Source organism: Chinchilla lanigera, unplaced genomic scaffold (genome assembly GCF_000276665.1).
Source record: "Chinchilla lanigera isolate Chin_1 unplaced genomic scaffold, ChiLan1.0 scaffold00041, whole genome shotgun sequence".
Taxonomy (NCBI): Eukaryota; Metazoa; Chordata; class Mammalia; order Rodentia; family Chinchillidae; genus Chinchilla; species Chinchilla lanigera.
Window position 1 is genome coordinate 1,699,481 of NW_004955442.1, and position 26,831 is coordinate 1,726,311.

The 26,831-nt window shown below is 42.8% G+C and overlaps 1 long non-coding RNA gene across 1 annotated transcript; it reads left to right on the forward strand.

The window, feature by feature from the left end:
* Window positions 1–572: 572 nt before the first annotated feature.
* LOC106149279 lies at window positions 573–26,457 on the forward strand. The gene is made up of 4 exons (XR_001235354.1): window positions 573–711; window positions 23,113–23,244; window positions 23,680–23,775; window positions 26,227–26,457. It is a non-coding gene; the product is annotated as an uncharacterized LOC106149279 (long non-coding RNA).
* Window positions 26,458–26,831: the final 374 nt, after the last annotated feature.

Sequence of the window (26,831 nt, forward strand, 5' to 3'; positions counted from 1 at the left end):
TTGGGAAGATGATGAGACTGGAAGCAGAGAAAGCCAAGAGAAAGTCATGGCAGTAATCCTGTAGACATAATGGAGGGTAAGACCCAGTTGACAGTGGTGGAGGTGATGGGGAGGAGAAGAATCCTAGGTCTATTTTAGGGAGATTATTCTCCCTCTCCAGCCCTCCGTCCTAGGTTCTGAGTTATTTCTGCCATAAACAATCCAGGTGAAGAGGGGGCCAGTATCAGAATCCTATTTTTGGGCTTCAGACATTTCATGTGTTCCTACTCACTGATTTCTTAGAGAACACTCTGCTTACCGGTGCCCACTGCTGCCACTTCTGATGGCATGCAAGCAGTTCCATTAGGCTCCGATTGGCCACCCAAAGCTGGGCATGAGAGACACAGGAGGGCAATGTCCACAGCAGCAGGAGACCTGCAACCTGTGACAGGAGAAGACTCTCTTCTGTTACTCCTCCCTTCATAAAACTCCTCAAAGTCCTCAGAGATATCTTTCCCCTCAAAACAATAGTGGGTCTTTATTTTATTAAAAGAATTAATATATTCTTGTTTTCATGTGTTCAGTCATTGATTCACCTTGCAAGTACTTCCTGAAGGTCAGGCCTTCTGGCAAATGATGAAGCTACACAATGAGTACCGCTGCGACAGTCCCCAACCCCGTGGAGCCTGTACTCGTGTAGAAGAAAGAGCCATTGAATGATGAAGTCGAACTGTAAGTCATGCAACACTGTGGGAAAAGGGCAGCGGAGGCTAACAGTGCACACTGTGGAGCTAGACCCTTTCTTGGATGATTGTGAGCACGTTACCTAGGCTCTCTGTGACCCACTCTCCTTCTTTGCAGGAAATGAAGCACGTGAGACTACCCATTTTGTAGATTCATTGACAGTAAATAAGCACACGTATACAAAGCTCTTATGAAAATATCCAGCACATAGGAGACATCATGTGGGTATTAGCTATTACCATAGGCACTTAATTCAGACTATGACAATTCCATGAAGGGAAGACAGAGAGTATGTATAAAGCCAGAGAAAGGTAGGAGGGCAGTCTCTCCATGGAGGTGAAATTAAGGGGCAAGCTGAAAGATGATGAGCAGCAGGATTTACAAGAGTGTAGGGAAAGGGAGTACGGGGAAGTGTTCAAGGCAGAGAAGAGATTATAGGGACAGCTTCCCTGCAAGGAGTGCAGAGATGTACAGAGCCCAGGCAGCCAGCACAGCAGTCTGGTCCCTTCCCGGATCTTCCTCACTAAGAAGCAAGGGACCATGCACTGTCCTGAATTAAACAGTGACGAGTGTGGTGCCCCCAGAAGGTTCTGTCACAGACTTTTGTCAAGTGGTCCTTCCAAAGCCTAAGTTATTCAATTGCCACTTGGCCTGGGTGTCTTTTCCTACTCTGTCTAGGGACAGACATCACAGAGATCTGTACCCAGCCCATGCCCATGATCTGTTATTGACCCTACCTGCAGGGGTCAGGTCCTGTGCCATTTGTGACAGGTGAAGTGACACCCTGTCATACAGGATTAGTCTGTGGGTCACACCATGAACCAGCCAATTCCCCTGAGAATTCAGAGTAGAACTTGATTGTTCTTGCTGGCTCCTTTGGCCGGTACCTGAGAAAACATGAACAAAAGTGATGGCCACATAGGGGTTGTTATGACTTATGTCTAGAAGTCCCCTCAAAGCCTCATGAGGTCATAGGTGAGGCCTTCAGAGGTGGCCAGATAGAGTGTATGATGCTAGAATTAAGTGTGTAATGCTAAAATCAAGAGTGTGTAAGTACTAAATTAGTCCACTGATTGTTTTGGCATAATTCTAGGCATGGATAATGGGAATGCCCACACTTGGTGTGAGGGCTACCAGCCCTAAGGTCATGTAGCCTGGATAGAATATAAGGGACAGAAATAGGGCTACTTGTTAGTTGCTTTCTGCTTGCTTCTTCACCGCTTTGCTGCCTTCTGCCTGACATAAGCTGTTCCTCCTCTGCGATGCCCCTCTGCCATGTACCATCCTGCTTTGGAGGCAGCCAACTATGGACTGAAATTGTTACAAATAATGAGCCGAAATAAACCATTCCTCCTTTAACTTTGTGTGTCAGGTATGGTGTCTCAGCACTGGGAAACATAACTAAGACTGGGTTCATGGAAAACGAAAACCAGAAAGGCTGATTAGCTGAGAAAGAAAGTAGACAAATCTAGGGCAGCAGAGGAGGCAATACAGCTTGAGTTGAGAACAGGAGGATCAAGGACAGAATCAGTTTGGACCCTCTGTCTCATGTCAAATTCTAGACCCTGAGATCCTCAGTGTGTTACCTACCAGTCTATTGTAGATTAGGGGCCCCCAGCCCATTAGGAACTGGGCCATACAGCAGGAAGTGAGCTTAAGGCAAGCAAGTGAAGCTTGGCCTGTATTTACAGTCATTCCCTATGGCTCACATTACTGCTTGAGCTCTGACTCCTGTCCGAGCAGCAGGGCTTTAGATCTCACAGAAGTGTGAACTGTGCTGTGAATGGTGCATGCAAGGGATCTAGACTCTGAGTTCTTTTGAATCGTCCTGAAGACATCCCACACACACACCTTCCACACACCTGTGGGAAAATTGTGCCAAAAAACTGGTGCCAAAAATGTTAGGGACAGCTACTCTAGGGGAGCATCCTTGGGTGCTTCTAAGCAAGTTCACATTGTTTTGAGTTCATTTCTTTGGCTTGCAACATGAGAAGTTTCACCTCCTTGACCATTCCAGGAAATGCTCAGACAAGATCCTTAAACTTGCAGGATCTGAGAGTGGATACACCAAGAGTTCATGAATGATCAGCGGAATCTTCCACTTTCGTGAGCTCTTTCAGTAGAAAATTCTCAGCAGTTCAGAAGTGTGCATTCAAAGAACAAAACCATTCGTCTCAACATGCCAGCCTGTTGTACATAGGTTTATGCACCTAGTGAGAATTTTGGGTAATTTACTCTAGTATTCTTGCATGTCTGGGTGTTCAGAGGAAGTATGACTAAACCATTTGAAGTGGCATAGATTGTTTGGACATCACAAGGGCATCTCTAGTGGTAGTTATGGATTTCCTCTTCTAAAATGTATGCTCTGGACCAGCCTGCTGTACACTAATATCAGCACCTATTGATCAGTATGTGCAAGATGTTTGAGTGCTTCATATAAATTAAATTATATAATTCTCTTAATAATCCAGTGACATAAATGCTATCATTCCCATTTGCAGATGGAAAACTGAGGCACAAAAAGATTAAGACGCTTGCCCAAAGACATGTGCTGGTACATGGCAGAACTATAGTTAAAACTCTTCAGTGAAGCCCAGAGTAAGGGCTTTTAACACCACGTTTGTGCTCAGACTCTAAGATTCCCGATCCTTATAGCTAGAGCTGCAAGTGTTTTTAATATAGTCTCATGTTCCCAAGAGTCACTGTCTTAGTCCTCTGAGATTTTAGAAAGCCTCTTTCCCCATCCTCTCTGCCACCACCGCATTTCTCCCCACCCCAAGCATATGGTAAATGTGACAGGTCTACCAAAAGGCATTACAGGAATGTGAGGTGGTAAAGCTACCAGGGAAAAAATTAACTAAGCAAATAAAAATGATTTTTATTTTGTACCTGATGTATGCCAACCTATTCCCTTTATATTCATAATTTCATTTGACCTTAGCTATCCGTATAAGGAAAATGTAATTATTTTCCTCCTGATAAAACAGGCTTAAGGAGATTATATGACTTAACGAGGGTGGCAGGGATAGAGTCTGTATCCAAACCCACCATAGGAGGCCCTTAAACTCCCTCCAAAGTCTTGACTTTTAATGAGATCCTGGCCCCAGAACTGGAAAGGAAAAGTAATGTAGAACACAGCACAGGTCTTGAAATTCCGATCAGTCTATCTTGGCCTTAGTAGCTCATGAATGAATGTTAAAAATCACAGGCTACAGAAACTGAGGGAGTGAAAACTAACTTGTTTGCATGACATTTCTAGGGACACTGAGTGCAGCAGTGCCATTTTTGAGCTTGTATATTTATCCCCACAAGGACTTTTGAAATATCATTGTCATTCAGTGACATCTTATAGCCCTTGGCACTAATGGTATTCTCATCCATACGGGACAGTGCAGAACAGAAGGGAAATGGCAGGGTTCGTGTGATGCCAAAGCAGACAGGAGTTGGAAGAACAGGAGAGAAAGTCCCCCCAGAAATCACCAGAAACAATGAGGGAGCTGACTTTGTTTCGGGTGGATCACTGCCATTAGAGATAGGATGGAGCCAGAGAAACATGGCACCATGTCCAGGATGATCAATCTAATGTTGTCACTTCATGGTCCATCAAATACAGATTATATATACCCATTAAAAGTGCAGTTTTATTCACCAAAATTCATAAAGCACATTTCATGTATCCAGCACTGCAGAGGACAGCATGGGCCTCTCCACAAAAGGAGAAGCCAGCTGCCCACAGATGACTGAATGAGGATGGCAGTGTTAGCAGAAGCAAAGAGGCAAAGGAATCTAAGATGCCTTCACATGTTCACACATGCTAATGCTCACAAAAGAAACCAAAATATAAGTAGGCAGTGTCCTTCAAGGATGAGGAAACTGAGGCTCAGAGAGATAGATGATATCCTCAAGGTCTCACAGCTAGCAAGTAAATTATGTTAATAGGTTTTCAGATTTCAGATCCCAGATCCATCAGGCTTTTGAGACCAGCATGTAACCACCCTTTTAAATGGCTTCTTGCATTTTTTGGATTGTCAAGTTTTCCAAGCGTAAATGCAAAGTTTCCCTTAGAGAGACTCTATTCTCACTTTACCAATGCTGGTGCTTGCTGGAAGACAGGGCAAAGTCCACTGAGAAGTCAGGAGACACAACTGTTTCTCCAGAAGTGTGTTAAGGACTTGGGCTTTTCTATAGGTTTCTGTGCATGAGTTGGATATGATTTTTATTTTTTCACAGTCGTAAATACTTGATGTACTGCAGCTGACCAGCTTGTTGGCCTCGCTCCACTCTGTATGGCAGGGTCTACATTGTGACCCCCAAGGGCCAGGAGACCTACTTTAGCCTAGAAGAAGCTGTCTCAAGCACAGAACTGCTGGCATGAGGGCTTCACCCTTCTACATAGAGCTAGAGTTGTGATGCTCAGTGAGGAAGGCAAGGAGTCGTCTCTGCCCGCTGAGCACAGTCTCAGGCTTGGGACCCCAAGCAGAGCTGCATTACAGACACCTTGTCCTCTTTGAGGACAAAGACTAGAGATACAGAGAGGGAGATGTCAATGGGAGACTTCCAGACATAATAATTCAAAATGAACTCAGGCTGTTAGAAACTGGAAGGAAATGTTTTTAACCTATGGGATCCCCAAGAAGTAGTGTGGTGTGGTGTGTTGAATAGCGGTCGCCGAAAAAGATATACTCGTGCCCTAATGCCTGAACCCTAGGATTGTAAACTGACTTGGAAACAATCTTCACAGAGGACATTAAATTAGGATCTGGAGATGAGGACGTCCTCCTCAGTTGTCCAGGTGGCTCGGGCTCCAGTGACAAGTGTGCTTATAAACATGAGGTAGAAAGTGAATGACACAGTCAAAAGAAAAGACACAGAAGAAGAAAAATCAACATGACCACAGAGGTAGAGATCGGACTGGCACAGCTGTAAATCAAGGACTGGTAACAGCCACCACAAGCCAGAAGAAGCAAGGAACAGATTCTCACCGAGAACCTTCGGAAGGAAAGCAGAGCAGCGAACGCTTTGACTTGAACTTGGGGTGAGAAAACAAATGGCTCATTTTACACCACTAAGTTTGTGGAGATTAGTTACAACAGCAACAGAAACTAATGCAGGTGGGGAAAGGAGCCAGGCCTTCAGGCTACACCAAGGACAATCCCTAATCTCACGCTGCAGAGTGGCACACACACAGTGAGCCCCACAGAACTTGGGGTGACAGGGCCTGGACATTCCACTAGGACATCTAACTCCACTGTTGCCCATGGAACCTAGATGAAAATTATTACCGTTGTGAGCAGTGCCAGCTTCCAAGATGAAGTCTGCAGCAAGTGACTTGACTGGTAGAGAAGAGGTCACATGCTTTCACTCTAGCTGTAAGAGAGGCTGAGAATGGTGGTGCCCAGCTTGTATAGTGAAAGGTGTGCATATAGACCAGGAGAATCCTCATCAGTGCTTTAGCTCATCTGTTTTCTTCCACCTGCAATGCACTTCCCCAGAGCCTCACTTGTTCAGCTGTGATCTCATTTAGGGTCACAAACCCTACCATATTTTTTTCTATGTAAAAGCCTCCACTGGCTTCCTGCTGTTTTTAGGAACAGGTCCAATGTACATAACTCAGACATCAAGGCCCTATGTGAATATTTTCATCCTCTTTTACAGCAAAGAGAGAGCCAGAAGTTAGGCAAAGGACATTGATCAGAGAATCCTTGCTTCAATGTCAAGATAGGTGGAGCGATGTGTGTCTTTCCTGAAGAACCTGTATCATCAAAGTTTCCAAAATTCCTAATTAAACATCTTTTTTCTAGAATCCCAAGAGCTGCTATGTAGAATATAAAGCTTTGGCTCCAAATGGACGATGGAAGAGGATGTCTGCATGATTTTCCTCTCGCTTTTCTGTTTTAATGATGACTAAGTACATTAAAAACAAATCAGGCATTTATTGCTCACTGAGGATCAATCTATTAATCTGTATGTGAGATGACCTCTTCCAAAAGATTTTTCCTGATCACCCTATCTGAAATAGTAGCCTCTTTCATTCACTCAGTACAGTTGAAAGCGTGTATCATTGGCCAGCATACATTACACATTCACTTGCTTATTTATTTACACACTTGTTTGCTTACTTTTATTGTTCTCCCTCCCAATTACAACATGAGTTCCAAGAAAAAGTGCATCTTTGTTTCATTTATTGCTCCAGCCCTAGTGCTCAGAGTAATTGTTGGCATGTAGGAGGTGCTCAATAAATATTAGCTGAACACATGAATCATACTGTCATTAATAGTGTAAATGCTTTCCCCCACTAGGATTTAGCCATTTCTAGAAAATGATTCTATCTTACTATTCTGTCTCCCAGAGCCTAGCACAATGATGAGCCCATGGAGAAGGCCCCAGGGAATGCCTGGGAGAGGAAGGAATGGTTAAACTCTTGTTATTTCTCAACACTTAGATGTGAAATGCACAGTTCTCAAGTTGAAAGTTTTCTAATGGTATTTCCCAACTTTGAGCTGGAACCCAATGTAATCATAGCTCTTTCTAGAGCTATATTCCTTACATAGACACCCTATATGGCTTTGTACACATAGGATCTTATTCTGGTAAGAAGAAATAAATATCCATCTCCTTTCCTCCCTGAACAAGAGCTGACATTGAATACCAATCTGTAAGACAGATAAACTGAGAATGGCTTTGGCTGGACCACATCGATGTTCATGTGGCCTTCCTGTAAGGCCTTGTAACTGTGAGCTCCAGGTCTGCTCGGCAACATTGCTAACACCTGTATTGATGAGACCAAAAGGTACCCATAGCTCTTTAAAATTCCACACAAATATTCCTTCATTCTCTTCTCCTTATGCTGGCAATGATGACTCTTCTGGGGTTACAGGCAGACCTGGATGACCTCAAGGGAGTGCCAGCTTAGGCAAGGGAATATAGACAACACATTCAAAATGGCCTAGATAGAGACCACTGTCCTCAGTGTTTAATTCCATGTATTTCTTTTTGGCTCAACCTGTGACCCTAATGGGAAGAGGCTTGTATTAAAATACATAGATAGGTATAGACACACACATACACACACACATACACACACAGTATGTGCTTTATTAGAACATTAGGTGCATTTACACTGGGTAATTGGAACTATTGTCATCATACCCACTGTTGATTTGTATTCAAAACATTCTACAAAAGGATCATTGTGTTGAAGGCTTGGTAACTAATGCAGCAATGTTCAGAATTAGGGCTTTGGGGACGTGGTCAGATCACAAGACACTAACTTCATCAGTGGGTTAAGCCATTGATGAGATAAAAGCTGCCCTGGCTTTCAGGAGAGGGGGCTCAGTTGAACAGAATGGGACACAGGGGCGTGGTCTTGATCCCAGCTCCTTTCTCTCTGACCCTGCCTCGCTCTGCTTTCCATTTGCCATATGCTGAGCTGCTTCCTCCACCATGCCCTGCCACTGTGATATTTTCACTCACCCAGGCCTAAGAGTAATGGAGCCAACCAACCATGGACTGAAACCATAAACCAAAATAAACCTTTCCTCCTTAAAATTATTTATGTCAGGCATCTCATCACAGCAAAAGAAAGGTGACTAACATAGAAACCCATTTTACAGATCCTACCTACCTAAGGGCACAAGGAAACAGAGATCTAGGAAGCAGGTATGACTTCCTGCAGTGGAATGGAAGAATGAGGTCTTTCGTAATCCATTAATGTGTGCCACTGATTGCTTTTTTTTTTTTTTTTTTTTTTTTTTTTTTTTGGTTTTTCTCCGGTACCAGGAACCGAACTCACAACCTTGCGCTTGCCAGGCAGGCGCTTTTGCCGCTGAGCTAAATCCCCAGCCCCGCCACTGATTGCTTTTGAGAGTTGCAAGACAGGTGGCTTGAGGCCACTCAGCCTCCTGGGGCTCTCAGGTGGATTCTGGCAGGTCTCTGGGAAATTGTGGCCCAGCCTCCTGATTTATTGAGATTGCAGCTTGGCTGATGGCTGGCTGGTGTGTGCTGCATGCTGATGAGGTGCTGCTGTCCGCTGCCTGGGCCAGGAAGGCTGCTCTGTTGGTAAGCAGCTTTTCTTTCCCTTCTCAGTGATGGACAGTCTGGGTCCCAGCCAGAAAGTGTCAATCAACCCACAATTCCTGGGGGTCTGTTCTGTGCCAAGCACTATCTTGAGGGCTAGAAATATAGCACTGGGCATATTGGCTGAGGCATGCAGGCCCAGCAGAAAGAGGGTTGGTTTCAGGCCCTGGATCCCCCTTAGCTAAATGCCTTTGGGAAGTGCAAATTGATAAGCCCAACCCCTCTCCTCATGGAGCTGCCAATCAAAAGGCAAAAATACATGAACCTACTGAATGCACCATTGATATCCATGACAAGAGACAAGAGAGGCGTGGGGAATGTACCCAAAAGGGAAACTGAGCCAAGTTGGGGTGGATTCAGGAAAATCTCTCTAGAAATAATGTCTTATTTGAGATCAGAAAGATGAGCAGGATTAAAATGTGTGGGGTATGTGCTTGTGGGTGTGTAAGAGAAGATGTAGGAGCAGAGCTTAGAGCCCGGATGGAGGCAAGAACTTGTAAGGAGAGGCAGCAAGATGCTCAAGGTACCAAAGAAGCCTGGTGTGGTCGGAAGTCTGCAAGCAGAGATTGGGGCAGTGTGTAACACAAATCGTATCCGGCTGCCTTTCTTTTAGTCTCACTAGGATCTCATGCTGGCGATCATCAAACATGAACCCAGCACAAAGCTGGGAGGAGTGATATGTCTTTCCTGAAGAATCTGTATCATCAAAGTTTCCAAAACTCTCTATCAAGTGTCTTTTTTCCAGAATCCCATGAGCTGCTATGTAAAAATACAGCTTTGACTCAAGGGGAAGGTGGAAGAGCATGTCTATATGACTCTCCTCTCACTTTTCTGTTTTAATGATGACTAAGTATATTAAAAACAAATCAGACATTTATTACTCATTGAGGATCAACTACTAATCTACATATGAGATTCATTTGCCACCACTTCCTCCATCGTCTTTAATGATAGTAATGAATAATTGTTTTCAAATGCCCTTTCTGTTGTCTCAACACTGAAGCAAGGATTCTCAGATCAATGTCCTTTTCCTAACTTCTGGTTCTCTCTTTGCTGTAAAAAAAGGATGGAAATATACCCATAAGGCCTTGATGGCTGTGTTATGTACACTGGACATTTTCCTAAAAGCTACAGGAAGCCAGTGGAGGGTTTTAAAGACAGAAGGAATGTGATAAGTTCTGTGATCCTAAATGAGAAGATTTCACCTTTTTCTCAGCTCACTGTGAAGTTTCTGTAATGCAAGTAGTAACTGTCTTTCCTAACACACCAGACACACTTCTCCCAAGAGAACAATGGAACATGCCTTCGATCCTTGCACTATAGTTAAATTTTTCAACCTCAACATTATCAACAGTTTGGACAAGATAATTTTGTCATGTAGGTAGCTGTCCTGTGCCTCTCAGGATGGGTACCAACATCCCTAGCCTCTCCTCATTAGGTGCTGTTATTACTCTTCTCATTGTGACAGTTAAAAATGCCTTTGCAAAATGCCCTCTGAGAAGAAGACAAAGTTGCCCCTGTTGAAAAGCACTGTTCTGTGGATTAATTTTTCCTCTCACTGTCATAAGATTATTATCTAAATCACACCTATCTGGCTATGCAGGGGCCTCAGTTTCCATGGATATTGACATTCAGACTTTCTATTTAAGTCCCTGTGGATTTTGTTCTTTCATCACTAAGAATCAGGAATCGTCCTGGCGCTTTAACCAGCTGTGGGCATTATTCAAGACAGCATCGCTGTGTGAAGGCTTGGGCAAAGAGGACACTGAACCGCCGTGACCTCACAGACACATTTCTCTGTTTAGAACAGTGAGGCTTCTGCTTATCCCCTGGGGATGTCTCCAAACTCCAAAATTATTTGAATTTTTTTTTAAAAAATTGATGTTGAACATAACATAAATGATCTTTGGGTGACAAGTGAGAGAATTCATATTTCTAAAGCTGAAAACCATCCTGAATGCTTTCTGAAAGGAGGGCTATTGTGTTAGCCCAAAGGAAATGGAAGCTGGGGCATACCCCTGGCTGCCTATGAAATTCATTTGTTTCACAAGTTCTGAAAAGGTACCTGGCTTGGGATTCTCTCTTTCTAAGCTCCCCGCGCTTTCTAATTTCTCCTTAGAAGAGGAGCAGGTGGCCCAGCTGCCACAAAGTACCTACAAGGGAACTTGTCAGAGTTTGGTTCATTGGAACAGAAATGACAGAATGTCAATTTCCCTCCTAACTGCATGTCATCATCAGGAATCAAATAAGCAATTACACCGGGCTAAATTGAATTCATTTCAGGTTCTGATGGGCGGCGTGCACCCAGGCTGCTCCACGGAGGGAAAGCAGCTCTCCAACTACATGCAAATAACAAGTCCATGGGGGCTGGATCTTTGAGACTTGCCACCTCCCACTGCTCTCTCTCAGCCTGGCTAAAAATGGTCCCTGGGAACTTCCAACCTGGCCCTTCCCTGCCCACACTCCTGTCTAGCATCCTCTGCTACTGAGCTCAGAGGTATGAAATTGCAGCACAGAAGATCAGCCCCTTTCAGCTTCTGCCCAGGAGCTGTATGGAGCATCTTTTCAATTGGTTTCACCAGCTAGTACAGTAGTCTTTTTATTTTTTTCAAACACTTTTAGAATTACAAAAAATGATAAGTACAGAGTTCCCATAAACTCAAAAACTTTTTATTATTATTTTTATGTATTTATTTCTACTGCATCTTAGTAATACAGAATGGTGAGTTTCATTGAGGGAGTTTACTATATGCATTCCACATAGCTTGATCATCTTCAATTGCACTGTCCTTCTCACCTTTCCTCCCCCTTCCTGCTGATCTCCTTCCTCAGCTCCTAACATCTGTCTTCTAGTTTTCTGGCAATTCTCCTTTATCTTATTTATTTATTCACTCATTCATTCATTCACTCATTCATTTCTTTATAAAGGTTTCTCAGAAAATATTTAACTTTCTGAGTCTGGCTTAATTTGCTTAGCATAATGATCTGAATTCCATCTATTTTCCTGCAAATGACATGATTTCATGCTTTTTTGTGTATAATATTCCCTTCTGTATAAATAGTACACTTCTGTATAAATGCCACAATACCATTCAACTGTTGATAGACATCTAGGTTGTTTTCAGAGCTTAGTTAGCATATAGAACTGCATTGCTATGGACATAGGTAAGCATACATTACTCCAGTATGATGCGTTTAATTCTTTGATGAATGCACTGTATACAGAAGAGGTATAGCTGGGTCAAATAGAATTGCTGTTTTTAGTTTGTGTGAAAACTCCATACTGATTTCCATAGTGGTCGTACTAGTTTACATTTCCACTAACAAAGAAAAAGGGTTCCTTTCCCCTACATCCTCGGCAGCATTCATTATTTTTTATGTTCTTGATGATAGTCATTCTAGCTGGGATCTGATGGAATCTCAAAGTAGTTTTGATTTTCATCTCCTTAATGACTAAAGAGGTTGGGCATTTTTTCATGTATGTACCATCCATTTGAACTTCTTTTAAGAAGTGGCTATTCGTTCTTTTGTCCACTTCTTGACTGAGTTATTTGTCTGAGGGGTTAATTCTTTTGAGTTATTTATAGTATATTCTAGATATTTGTCCTCTCTCAGAAGAGTAGCTAGCAGTTTTTTCCTGTTCTGTAGTTGTCTCTTTACTTGGTTGACTATTTTCTTTGCTGTGCAAAAACTTTTCAATTTGATGTAATCCTATTTATTGATCCTTGCTATTATTTCCTGTGCTAGTGGAAGCCTATTTAGGAAGTTTTCGCTTGTGCCTGTGGCTTCAAGCATTTCCTCTATGTTATCTTCCAGGTATTTCAAGCTTTCTGTTTTTATATCTGTGTCTTTGATCCCTTCTGACTTGATTGTAGTACAGGGTAAAAGATAGGGATCTAGTTTCGATCCTTTGTATGTGAATATCCAGTTTTCCAGCACCATTTGTTAAACAGGCTGTCTTTTCTCCAGCATATGTTTTTGGCTTCTTTGTCAAAAATCAGATGGCTCTAAGTGCATGGAGTTTTCTCGCGGTCTTCTGTTCTATTTATCTGGACCACACATTTATTATAGTCCCAGGACCATAACATGGTGGTCTTTGAAGCTCAGGAAAAGAGGAAGAGGATAAAAGAAGGGCTCATTTTTAAAAATGTCAGATTACCAGATGTAAGAATGCAAGAGAACAATATGTAATATAACAGCCATTGTTAATTTCCTATCATCTTGTTTTGAAATTCTGTATCATTTTTGTTTTTGTGTTGTTTTATTTTTGTCTTTGTTGTTGTTACTTTGTTATTGTTTTTTCTCTTTAAAATAAAATAAATAAATGAAAAATGTCAATCATTGAAGGACAACAATGGACTAGCTCATTTAATTCTAAAAATAATTCTCTCTAAAATGTATTTTATAATTCTCCCCAGTTTTTACAACCTTACACAGAGACGGTGCTCCCTCTCTATTCATGTGCTCACCTGTGTTTCTTTGCCTTTCTTGATATTAATTTTGAGGCATGTGATTGTTCTGGTCAGTGGATTATAAGCAGCAATACTAGAAGTTATTGCCTGTCCAAGGTAGTTAGGAATTTACCACTTCCTGGGCATCTTATATGTGGTTGCTCTTTGCCTAAACAGTCCTCATCCTACCTTTAGAAGCCACACTGATTGCTATGGTTTGCCTCTAAACTTTCCCTCAAAGCCTCATGTAGTCATAGGTGGAGCTTTTTCAGAGGTGGCTGTATCCAGAGTGTAGGATGCCGGAGTTGATTCATGGTACAATGCTAGGCTCAAGAGCTCTAGCCCTAAGAATATGAGTGCTACCCCCTCAAAGTAGTCTGGATAAGATAAAAGGGGCAGAAAGACACTATTAAGGTCCCTTGTTGCTTTTGCTGTCTGCCTGCAGTGAACTGTTTCTCCTCTGTGATGCCCCTCTACCATGTGCCACTCTGCCTTGGAGCCACCTAACTATGAACTGAAACCTCCATGAACTATAAGCCAAGTAAACCTTTCATCCATTAACTTGTGGGTATCAGGTATTTTGTCTCAGCAATAAGAAAAATGTCTAAGACACTGACCAAGTAGTATAATTAGTACCTCCACTCTTAAACAAAATAGCTTTCTCAGTATTTAGACTTAAGCATCTTATCCCCCATGAACTTTTCTTTTCCATGCTTATATGCTTTGTTGCTGATGCTGAGGATCAAACTCAAGGCCTAGTGCATGCTCTACCACTGAACTATATTTCCAGCCCCACTCCCCAGCTTAACACTTTCAGTTGCTCCTTTCATTTTCTTGGTACTGGGTTCACTTACCTCTCATCTTACAAAGAGGAAAGAAGATACCTACAAGGCAAGTGGCAGGTTGAAGTGCAAATTATTTCTTAATGGAAGAACCTGTGTCTAAATTCCTTGAGGGAAAGGATTTGTATCTGTTTCATTCACTCACTGCTATTTGCTAAACAGAGCCTAGTACATAGTACATGGTCAATTATTTTTTAAGCAAATGTAAATCTAAATTCTCATCAACTCTTGTGTCTTTAAAATATGAAGAAATTACCAGTCAATCATAAGTTCCATTCTAAACTCATATTTTCTATTTATTGACCACAAACCACTATAATAATAGAGCTGCAATTCAAAAAAGCATGCATAAAATAGGCTTGGATTTGTGCAACACCTAAACCTGACCAAAAATAATTATATACATATGTATAAGCAATTCTTGAAGGTAGTGGTGAAGATGTATAGACCAATCCATTCAATGTCCCCATAGCTTCGATTTTGTTAGCCTGTATGATAGAATTTCTCATAGAGTGTTCTCAGTGCCTTGCATTTTAAATCTATCCACCAATAGCATGGTAATTTATAATGCCTTATTAAGAAATGTGTACTTGGAGGCATATTTCAATACTTTACATAATACTTTTATGGATTAGGACTCAACACAATAAGAATGTTGGCTTTGCCATTAAAAATTGTTATTTATATTTTTTCTGGAGATGGCATTATAATAACCAAACACTTTCCTTTTGAAAAGATAAGTATGACACTGAGATGACTATGAACATCAATTAATAATAAAATACAGATAAATATTCCCTTGCATGAATCTGTTGTGTTTAGGAAATAATTCCAATGCATCTATACTAATGGGCAGCTTTTGCTCCTCAGAAGATGAGGGGATATCTTCTGGAGAAAAATATAGTTGAGGAGACTACGGGTTGATCCCAGGCCTGCCATTAGCTATTGTGATTCACTTTTCATTATGTATGAAATGAGAATAAAATGAAATTTATTTATTCATTGTATTAAAAATCAGCATCAGACCTTTTAAGATATCCCATGCACTGGATGTTTAATTGCTTTATACAAAAAGGATGTGAGCAGCCCCTAGCTAGCAGTTATCTGAATGAATACATGGGTTAATGGGTAGATGAATTATGGACGCATGGATGGATGGGTGAATAGATGAGTAAATAGCTGGACAGACAAAAAATGATAGCAGAGAGCTTTTCTTTGCATTTCCATGATCACCCATGCACCTTCATTTAGTAATCTTCACTATGTGTTGCACATGAATCTGGCCCATCCCTGAACTGATGCAACAGAGACTAATTCATCAGCCCAATTCCAAAATGGGATCACACATGGTCAAGAGGAAAGCAACTCTTGCTTTGGACTTAAATTTGTGAGGGTGCTAGCCTGGCTCGCAGAGTGAACAGTGGGTTCTTACAGAGAAATTCTGCCAAGGAGTGAAGCTATCAGCAAGGAAAGCAGAGTTGAAGGAAGTAAAAAGTAGAGCCCTTATGAAACAGTTTGTACACCTGAATTCTGTCACTGGCAGCTCAGCTTTAATTGCGTGAGATTTTATACTTTCACTCTATTTTTTCTTTTGGTTGTTTGCAACCAAACAAAAACAGCTGTTTAACCTGTAAGATAGTTACTGTACAATGTGCTATGGAGGATCTAAAGAGAATCGCATGGCTTCGCATTTCCCAGTCTTTCCCATGGTGACACACAAGCTAGGGACCACCTACGACCTGCCTAGACATGGGGATAAAGTCCACAACCTGACTTCAGATTGAACACTTCAAAATCCACTTACTTACCCCTGTACCCAAGTAATTGCATTTTAGTGCCCAAATAGTAAAGTGAAGTCTTCAGTTGAAGTGTTTCTAGTCAATCAAGCAAGAAAGCTCAGTTCTGGGAAAGTATCCCTCCCTGCCAAGGAGCCCAGAAAATTTTCACTGTAAATGAACTAAAAGAATGTGGTGGGTAAAACATGTTTATTTTTCCTGAAGCAGTGCTTGTGTACAAAAGGTTGCTTAACATTGTTCTTGATAGATGATATCTTCCGAGGGTCTTTCTAGCTTTAAAACTCTGATTGCATGAAAAAGACCAGAGAGGAATTTCTATTTGCATCATCACCTGGTTTTCCCAGAGCTCAGCACGTGGCCTGGCACAGAGGAGCTGTGCTGCATTTAGTGAATAAGGAATGAATACATTTTTACCTGTACATAGCCCTCACCCCCAACTGCACACTTCAGAAGGCCCCTGCAGAAAGCAACCTTAACTGGTCTAATCTAACCAATTAGATTTTGAACTCATCACCTAAAGGAACAATCACAGAGCATCAAAGTGTCCCTTGATGATCCTCTTTAAAAAAGAAAAAACCTCCCATGTTGTGAAGGAAGAGAGAGTTTCACAGTTTGCCCACCCTGGTGTACTTTCCCTCCACGCTGGACAGACCACTGAGCATCTGGGCAGTGTGTATGAGGAAGAGGTTGACTTGTGTTTAAGGAATCCTGCTGAATGAAAGCAGAAGTCTGGCACTTTGCCCGGGGAGTTGCTCATAGGTGAGAAGCAAAAGGGACAATGGAGGATCCATCAAGTCAGATTTCCCATCTCCTACTTTCCCAGGATGAGTTCTAAGCCTCCTCTTTCTCTTCTGCCTCCTCTTCCTTCTCTCTTTACATCCTCTCTAGCCCCTCTCCTCCCTTACCCCTCCCCCACCCCTCCCCTTCTTCCTCCTCTCCTGTTCTCCCTCCTGCTCCTCTTCCTCCTTCTTCTTCTCTCTCTTTCTCTCTCCCCATATAACCTAATTTGAATAACTAAAACATGCTTCTGCTACAACTGTATTGTATTCCTCAGTCTTCAGAGGCCAATGAATGTCCCCAACGAAAGGCACAGAAAGAAGATTCCCTCCATCCTCTGACATGTATCCACTGCAATTCCTTCTATGGCTCATCGAAAGTACTTTGCACCCACTGCCTTCTCCCCTCCACATTTAGGTGATCTTGAGGAAGCAGAAAGATCAGAGGAAAAAGCTTCAAGCACGCTTCACATTAGATTCTAAAACCACAATGATTCATTCTTTTTCCATCGAAATAAAATCCCTGTCTTTACAGTAACTGTGATGAATGGAAAGAGTGTCCTTGGAGATTTAAATACATCTCTAGCGCAGGCTTTCCGCCGCCCCTTCCTCTTTCCTCTCCCCACATCTTCTTTTCATTTTGCAATGCAACAAAGTTTCACAAGGAAGTATTTTATAGAAAATCCATGTCTGGGGATTTATTCAGGCCTTTGTCATAAATTATGGCAACACAGAACCAGTCTCTTGCTACACAATTCCAAATACTTCAGCAAGGTGATTACAATAAAGTCCAAGACTGCCTTCAGTTGGAGTAGGATTTGTGCGCCTGCAGCTGCTCGCCCAGATATGAGTGAGACAAGCGTGTAGACAAAGGCTTCCTTTGATGAGAAGGCAAAGCTGAGGTTTGGAAAGGAAGAGAGTCTTTTCCCCCACAGAATACTACGTGGGAACAGAATTGTCTTTTTTAAAGCCCAGATCAGCATCTGTGGGGCATGGAAATGGCAGCCGACCAGACTAAACAGTTTTTCTGGATGAAAAATGACCTCATCCCTTGATGCAGCTTTGCAGTTAATATAATGACCTTTAAAATCGAGTTGCTGAGAATTGGATAAAGTTTATTAAAAATCAAGCAAGAAAGCCCTGAAAAAGATGATAAGAGGTTGTTTAAATGCCTGGTAATTGCACACCCTGCTCCCTGTGACCTATAATATAAACCTGAGGAGCAGGCAGGCCACTCGGCTCACCCATTCTGGATAAAAATCTAACATGAGAATGAAGAATCACTTCCAGGATCAGTTTGCATCCTTAGCCAAATCCCTGCGGCCTGTCCAACCTTAGATACAGTCTCCACAGGGGTATGAGCCATGCTCAGTGGTCCAGCTGAGCTCTTGGAAAGACAGTGATCCAAATAGCTTGTGCTCATCTTTCAAATCTGCCACAGAGCTGATGACCTTGCCTTTGGGCAGTGTAGCTTAATACACTTTTTCTTTTCATGCAAAAGTTTCATTTTTTCCACCAGGAAAGTGCTTGTCCTTCATCATACATAGTTTTGATGAGTTTATCAGTTATGATGTCCTACCCTTCCCTCATCTGGGCGTGGTTGAGTGCTTCCAACTGAGTCAATCTGATTCCCACTCTGGATGTGGGAAGCTTTGAATGGGGTGATTCCAGGGCAGCACATAGTTGGAGCTGATTTTTCCTGACTCTGGAATCCCCTGGAAGGACTCTTACCTACTGCTTGGGTCCATCCTTGCTGGAGTTTATTTCTGCATTTTTCCTTGGATTACTTCTACTAAGTTCATATTTTACTGAAGGAAACTTCATTGGCTTCTATGTTTTGTAGGCATAGAACCAAATAACGTAAGCACTGCTTTGTTGGGAGACTCTGTCCTAGGTATGTTAGTGTCCCTTGAAAGTCCACATGTTAAATGCCTGGTCCCCAAGATGGCAGTATTGGAAATTGCTGTGAACCCTTGGAAGGCGGGGCCTGATGGGAGATCCTTAGGTCATTGGGGCAGTGCACCCACAGGAGATTGCAGAACCTCATCTCTTCCTCTCTTCGCTTCTTGTCTCATGATGTGTTCTGCTCCGCCACACACTCCTGCCATAATACGCCACTCTCGTCAGAGTCCTAAAGCAACAGGGCCATTTAATTTTGGATGGGAAACTGAAGCAAAACAAATCCTTTCTCTTTATCAGTTAATTGCCTCAGGTATTTCATTATAGTAATGTGATGTTAATACAAGAAATTATTAGAAATGCAGAATACTGGATCCTGCTCTAGATCCACTGAATGAAAATCTGCGCTTCAACAAGGTTTCATATGTGGTTCATGTGTACAGTTTAGTATGAGAGGCATTAGTTAATGAAGAATCAGTTGGACTCTGGATCAAATAGACCTCTACTTTTATTCTTAGGAAAGTCTCACCTTATTTGGAGGTCCTCATTTCTCTATCTCTTAAATAATGGTCCTTTCTGCTTCATAATTTATTTATTCCTTCACTCACCAAATATCTGTTGATGCAAAGACATTCTGTTGGAGACAGCAAGATAAATAGAATTTAGGTGCTTCTTTTGAAAAGATCACAGTCAGATAGAAAACACTGGAAAGAAACATTTGAAGTATTAGATATCCTGATTTTCTTGATAATAATATGAGAATACCAACTTTGTCAGGTTTTTATAAAGATTACTTTTTAGCATACATACACTAGTGAATCAATAAGCCTTCGGTATTATTAGTAATTATTTCAACCATGAAGATTGAGGTATGTAATCTTATTGGCTTACAGTTATTAAATATTTACAATTGACCCAATGTGGGTCTAAGATACTGATATGTAAATATTGATTGACAGAACATTCATGCCAACTGTGGCCAGTAAATTCTATCATTATTCCTATGTGACAGATGGAGAAAAGGAAACACCTAGAAGTACCAGCCACCATGCAAGCAGAGAGGAGAGGGGTCAGCTCTGTATGCGTGTGTGTGTGTTGAGCGGATGGAAGAGCCCACAGAAGAGGGACTACTTGATCCAAAATATGAACAATGAAGAGTCCATTGGGCAAGCAGAGGCTGTGGAGGCAGAGGGAACTACAGAAATGAAAGAACAGGTACAAAGAGCAAGGAATGAGAAGAGCATAAGATGAACTATGTGGGTGGATAAGTAATTCCAAACTACCCAAATGCATTGCCCCCTGACCCTGAGGTAGTCTGACAGCTCTTAACACCTGTTGAGCAGTCCCACTACACACACAGACCAAGACTCTAAGCTGTGCCCTCAGTGCCAGCACTGATTTCCAGTGGGAAAGTCATGTACAGGGTTGTGGCCCCCTACCTGGAAAAAATAGAGAAAATAGCAAATGCTTCAGCCTCCTCCCTTGCAGGGCATACACAAGTGGTGTCATCCAGGCAGGGGCCCTGCTGCACTTGCCTCATGGCTCTGCACAGGTGTGTGTGTGTACCATTTGAGACACAATGCCGGCCATAGGGTGTCAGTTCTGCTCTGCCCTTGACCACACAGGCTCTCTGGCTGCTCCTTGTACATCTGGTTCTGTGGCCTGCACAGTGTTTGGATTGCCAGCAGGGTCTTCAAAAGTGTTCAAACAAGTCACGTCTCTACTCTCTGTTGGATGATGCTGTTGGCTAAATTCAGCTCTGAGTAGGAACTTGTAGGTCCGTTTAATCCAAACAATTAACACTTGATCTGCTGAAACCTGCTGAAATCTTTGTCTTTCATGTTTCAACACTACTGTTGCCTCCTCCAGAGGTCCCCTGTGACCATTTCATCAAAAGAAATTCCTGTATCTCAGTTATTGACTACCATCCGATTCCTTTTCATTTTCTTTACAGGTGACTCCTCACCTGGTGCCTATGCTCTGAGCATCCTTGTCTGTCTCATTCACTATGTGCTGTGTTTTGGATACACTCAGCCATTCCCATCACTGACACACAACACCCAACTCCCACAACATGAAAGAGGAGCGGTTTACTTTGGCTCATGGTTTCCATCCATGCTTGCTGGCTCCAAGGCAGAAGAGGCATGATGGAAGGAACTAGGTGGCAGAAAGCTGCTCGTACTATGGCAGCCAAGAAGCAGCAAGTGAAAAGAGGAGCCAGGGACAAGAGCATCCCTTCCAGGTCACTTCCCCAGTGACTCACCTCCAACTCTGCCCCATCTCCTAAGGGCACATTCAGTCACTGAACTCACTGATGAGTGCAATGCCCTCATGCTTCAATTGCCTTCCAAAAGCCCCACGCCTGAACTCAAGCCTTCTGAAGGACATTCAAGATCTAAACTGTAACAGATATGGTTGGACTCACCCCTGAGGTTGGTGTGTCGAAATTTAATTCCCAATGTGAGTTATTAAGCTAGTTGAAACAATCTTGCTGTGGTGTTTAGAGCTGGGGCTTTGGGAGGAGATTAGGATTAGATAAAGTCATTAGGTTTGGAATCCATGATGGAGGCTTGCTGGACCTGAGAGAGAGAGAAAGAGGGAGAGGGAGAGGGAGAGGGATGGAGGGAGGGAGTAAGAGAGAGAAATACACCCCCTGACTCTTGCCATGTGATGTCTTGAGCCACCTTAGGACTGCCAGCAAGGTTGTCACCAGGTACAGCCCTTTGACCTTGTACCACAGCCAGGAGCCAATATAAATCTTTTTACTTTATAAAGTACCCCAGCCCCAAGTAATCCATTAAAATAATGAAAAATGGGCTAATACACCATTCACAATACCTAGAAATGTGCCTGGAATATGGCAATTGTGCCCAAGAAAAAATGTGAATAAAGGAATGATTTTACTTTCAAACAGTAATTTTTACGCACATATCTCATTCCATGGAGGTCAAATAAACAAAAATCTGGTATTACAATGAAAAGCGATTTATAAGTTTCTTCCACTTGAAATTCTGCAATGGATCCCACAGCTGGCTCTGGGAAGGCATGAAGAGAAAGTTTTACCTGCTGTCTTTCAAAAGCACAGAGGGGACAAAGGGAAACATGCTTGGACTTTGGATAGGTCCACAGCACCTGTCTCAGGTTGGGTTCCCTGGAGTCTGGGATATGAGATGATTTTGGGGGGACTTAGGGGGTGGGTTAATACCTTGGAAAAGAAAGGAGAGAGAGCAGATTGACAATGGAAAGAAATGAGATTGGTGAAACCTTGGTCGACCAGGCAGGGAACTCTGGAGCAAGTACTAAGTCACAACACCATGACCTAGGCAAAGCCAAATGCCCAGCCTTTGTTCATACCCTTAGGTCACTGTGTCACAGGCCATGACTGGCCTCAAAAAGCCAGCACATTCTGCAGCCAAGGCAGACCCTGAGGAGCCGGTAGCAGGTGGCCATCTGCAAACCACACTCCTTTGAACTGGGCAGCTGTTCCTCTCAGGCAGGGGAGGTGATACTTCCTGGAATGGGCACCAAGGAAGGGATATCCCTGGTCCTGGGTGCTTCAACTGTGTGAATTTCAACCGCAGTGCTGGGCACTCAGAAATCTGGCTATTGTGTGTCCACTGAGCTTCTGCCTGCTGTCTTCTAAGATTAGCTACAAATAGTCCCATTCCTAAATTAGAAGTCACGTCCTGTAAGTGTTTGCTGACTTGGCAAGAGCAACACTGACATAATTTCACAAATAATGATGTTATCCGAGGCAAGAGTTGCATTAGATCAATTACCACTCTATTTCAGTGCCATCTGAGTAGCTTTCAGTATTTATTTCAGTTCACCTATTTTTAAACTGAAGCTCTCAGGCTTGGAACCACAACCATGAGCCTACCTTCCTTTTCCAGTCCTTGATAGCATCTGGCTTACATTTTGAACTCTAGAGAATGGTTTGCATTTAAAAAAATGACTTGAATACTGCCCCCCCATTTCTCACTTCCTTTATACTGTGTCCATTAGTTGGGGGAAGGAAATGGTTATATTCAGCTACAAGGAGTCAAGAACTTAAGGCTCAGAAAAGAAAGGAGAGAATACAGTTATTCTTTGGAGAATGAAAGGTGAATTTCAACTGTGGTGGGAGGTTTGGGTCACACAGGGAGTTCCTGCCTGTTAGGGAAGGACATTTGATGCAGAGGGGGTGGGGCTGCCAGGAGGAACCATTAAACCAAGATGCCCACTCATGTGGCCAGGGTTATAGACTGAATTTGTCACCATGTAGATTCATATGCTGAAGTTCTTTACCATAGTATCTCAGAAGGTGACTTTATTTGGAGACAGGTACTTCACAGAGATAATTACACTGAAATAAGGTCATTGTGGTGAGGCCTAATCCAATATGATGAGTGTCCCATAAAAGGGGGAAATGTGGACACAGGTAGAAGGAAGTACAGAAGGAAGAAATGTGAAAAGATACAGGGGAAGGGCGGCCTTTCTTAGCCCTGTCCTTTTCCCTCCTCTCTAACATTATCTTCTGCTTCACTCCCTTCCTTCTTGCCTCTCCCAGACTTGGGCTCCACCCATTTTCAGTGCCCTGTGTCTCACAAGCACATCACACAACTGTCCATGGAGAAGGTTGTGGAGAGGAATCTGTGTGACAAGTGCTCGGGTTGTGGAACCCATAACCACCCTCACCATGGTAAGCAAGAACTTCGCATTTTGCTTAATCATTATCATAAATGACTATAATTAATGCTTATCAATTTTATTTAATGGATGAGTAATTATTAATATTATTGGCAAAGGGAAGCTCTCTTTGAATCTCTGTGGCTCATGGGATTCATCATGTGTCACACAAGTCTAGCTCTGCAATTGACAAGCAGTGGGAGCAAAGTAGAATGTTTATTGGCTGTACAGATGGGATTAGGAGGATCCACAAGGTGATGAGAGATCTCCTGGGGAAGAGTGGAACAGACCAGTCCTGGGCTGGGAGGGATTGAATGGGTGAAGGATGGGGACGCAGCAGCTGGGTGGTTTTAAAATGGGTGATTTGGGGACAAGACAAGAGCATCATTATTTTTCCCCACAACCCCCTTAGTTGATTGGCATTGAAGATGGACCCCTTTGTCTCTAGCACCAGTCTCCTTCCCTCTGAATGATTTTGTTGGAGGTAAAAATAATCAACACTTGCAAATTCACCAGGGACCAAGAAATGCACAACTTCGGAAAGGTAATTGTTTGTTTTAGGGTTACCATTGTTGTTGTTGACTGCTCAAAACTAGGAACTCTCACAGGCACCTTGGATAGAGCCTCTTGTCCTCTTGTCTCATACTCATCTTACAGAGATGAGAATCCTCGGGCTGAGAGAGGACGAGCTACATGCTCAATACCCAATACCCACAATTTCTCTAAGGGAGGAGAATTTATTTGGGCAGTCAGAAGGCTCCAAGGCCGAAATTGCATCGTGGAAGGGCCTGTGGGAGGAAGCTGCTCACATCGTGGAGGTCAGGAAGTAGAGAGCAAAGGGAGCAGCCAGGGAGGGAGATGCACCCTTGTATGTGACCTGCCTCTTCTAGCCAGACCTTGACTCCTGGCAGCATGTGTAGCACATTCAGAGTGCCCCTGTGATCTATTACCATCTGAAAGCCTTACTTTTGAACATGAGGCTTTTTGGGAAGGGGCACACCAGATCTAAATCATAACACTGGCCAACTAACTAGAATGTAACAGCTGTGTTCATTTTTGTTGTGTTCATTTCTCTAGTGATCTACCTTATTTAAAAAGACAGAATCCATTTAAAAAAAAAAAAAGAAGAAGAAGTAGGGAGCAAATCAGAGTGAGAGTCTTAGTAGCTAGCCCATAACGAGTAAGTTTGGCAAACGCTGGTCCACACTGCTTGCCATGGGCACTGCTCATATCTGTAGGTCCCAGGCTAAGCAGGGAACATTCTTGAGGAATGTCCCATCTGAGGCCTGTAGGGGACTCGGGAGGGACTCAGGCCAGACTTGAGGTCTTAAGTGTAGGCCACTGAGTTGGCTTGTTATTTCTCACTGAGTGATAAGTCTCCTTTTGAGAATCTCTTTCTTTTCAGCATTCAGCTTCTGATTTGCCCTTGGTCCTCCCTGTCCACCTCCATAGAGTTCAGAGTTCATCAGTTTCAGCTGGGCATGATGACACACTCCTGGAATCCCAGCACTCTGAGAGGCTGAGGCAGGAAAATCTCAAGTTTGAGCACAGCCTGGGCAATTTATTGGCATAGTGAGAACATGTCACAAAATAGAAAAATAAAAAGAACCTCTGGGAACACAAGTCTATGCAAAGGTCCTGAGTTCAATTCCCACACAAAAAAACGTTTACCGGTTTTAGCAGAGCCTGAAGTTACCGTGCCAACCTGCAGCAGGATGCTGGCATGGATAGTCCATCCCTCCTCATCTTTCTGTAGAATTTTCCCCAGCAGCTCTTGGAAAAGACAGCACGAGATAGACTTTGGTTCTAATGCCAGCTTCATAAATGAACTACTCTATGTCCTGGAGTGTATTTCATGACCTTCATAGGCCTCAGTCTCCTCATCTGTAAAATGGAACTAACAATGGACAGGGTGTGAAGATTAAATAAGAAACAGTCTTAAACTCCCAGGTCTGTGGTAAGCACTCAATAATTGGTAGCTATTATTAGCTTCCCCCAAGGTAGAGAAATGTAAATGTATACCTGCCAAGCATTCTGGGAGCGTGGCCAAAAGCACCCTGTCTCAAACACGAAATTTCTTTCAGCCTTAAATTTGGGATTCTACTCTGCAATATATCTACATTTGCTTTAATATAAAAATAATGCTTTAAATTACCATCAGGGACAATTAGTACTCCCAGAAAACGGGCTTTAAATATCCTCCTCTCTGAGCCCTACATTTCCCTGGATGGATACACAATCTGAGCCCAGAGAGGCAGGAAAGGTTTGTGTGCCTCTAACTCAGCAATTCTCAGTTGAAGGTGACTTTGCCTACTAGGGACATTTGTCCAGGGCCTGGGGGCATTTTTGGTTGTCACCGCTGTGGTGAGCTGGTGCTACCAGTATCTAATAGGTGGAGACCAGGGAACTTCTGAACACCCCGAGTGCGCAGGGCAGTTCCCAGAGCATCAGATGCCAGCAGTGTTGAACTTAAAAACCCTGAAGGTGTCCAGAGGCTTTGTTGTTGGAACAAAATTGGGTTATTCATTTTCATATTCTCTTTTGCACTCCACAACTTTTTCTGTCCTTTTCTGTTCTTGTTTTTTCACTTTTTTCTTCCATTGCTTGCTCCAATTCTACTTTTTCTCCTTTCTCCCTTTCTTCTTCTTCTTTCTTTCTCTTCTTCTCTGTTTTAGCTCTGACTCATTCTGCTTTTCCCAGTTCTAAGTTCTTCTCTAGGTCCATCACCCTATTTGTCATGGCCTTTCCATCTCTCTCATTCCCTCTGCTTCCATTGCTCTCTCTCTCTCTCTCTGTCTCTGTCTCTCTCTCTGTCTGTCTCTCTGTCTTTCTCCCTCTCTTCTCCTCTCTCATTCATTTTCTCTGTATTTTTCTGTCTCCCTCATCCCCATCTCTATTTTTCTTCTTTTGCCCCATCTTATGTCTATCTTTTTCTGTCTCTGTTTATCTTTTAGTATTGTGGTAGGTGTGGATTAATGGAATCTTTCTATAACAGGCAAACTGCGCTGAGAAACTCTGCTTTTAATAAAGTGATCCGGGGCCCAGCAGCACAAACACCGTCCTGGGTCACATTAGCCCAAGTGTTGCCTGAGATGATCCACCACTCCATCAAGAAATTAGGAGGAATTTTTGCTCTGTAATGACAGCATCTTCTCAATCTCCAAAGAAAGTCATGGTAAAATCTGTCTTTCATTGAGTCTCTTAAGGATCAGTGGATTATACTGAAAGAATGTGTTCATGTGTTATCACTGTGGGGTGGGTATGAGGACATCCTCTAAAAGCCAGTTCCACAATTTCATATGTGGAACAACCTCCCAGGGATACTTGCCTCTTACTGGGGGTCTTTGAACATTGACAATTGCTAAGGCTCCAAAGACAGACATTTCTCATGGTGGAATTTGAGACACTACTATAGGTAATAAGGAGGAGGGTTAGTGGCTGTTAATGCTAACCCATGACCGCATACCAAGCATCTATTTTTTATGGCTGGTGGCAGAATGACAGAGGTCACTGTCCATGTGGCCACCCTATAGCGGAATCCTCATTCTCACACTATGGCAATGAACACTAGCTGGGCAGCCTATAGACATGTGTTTGCAA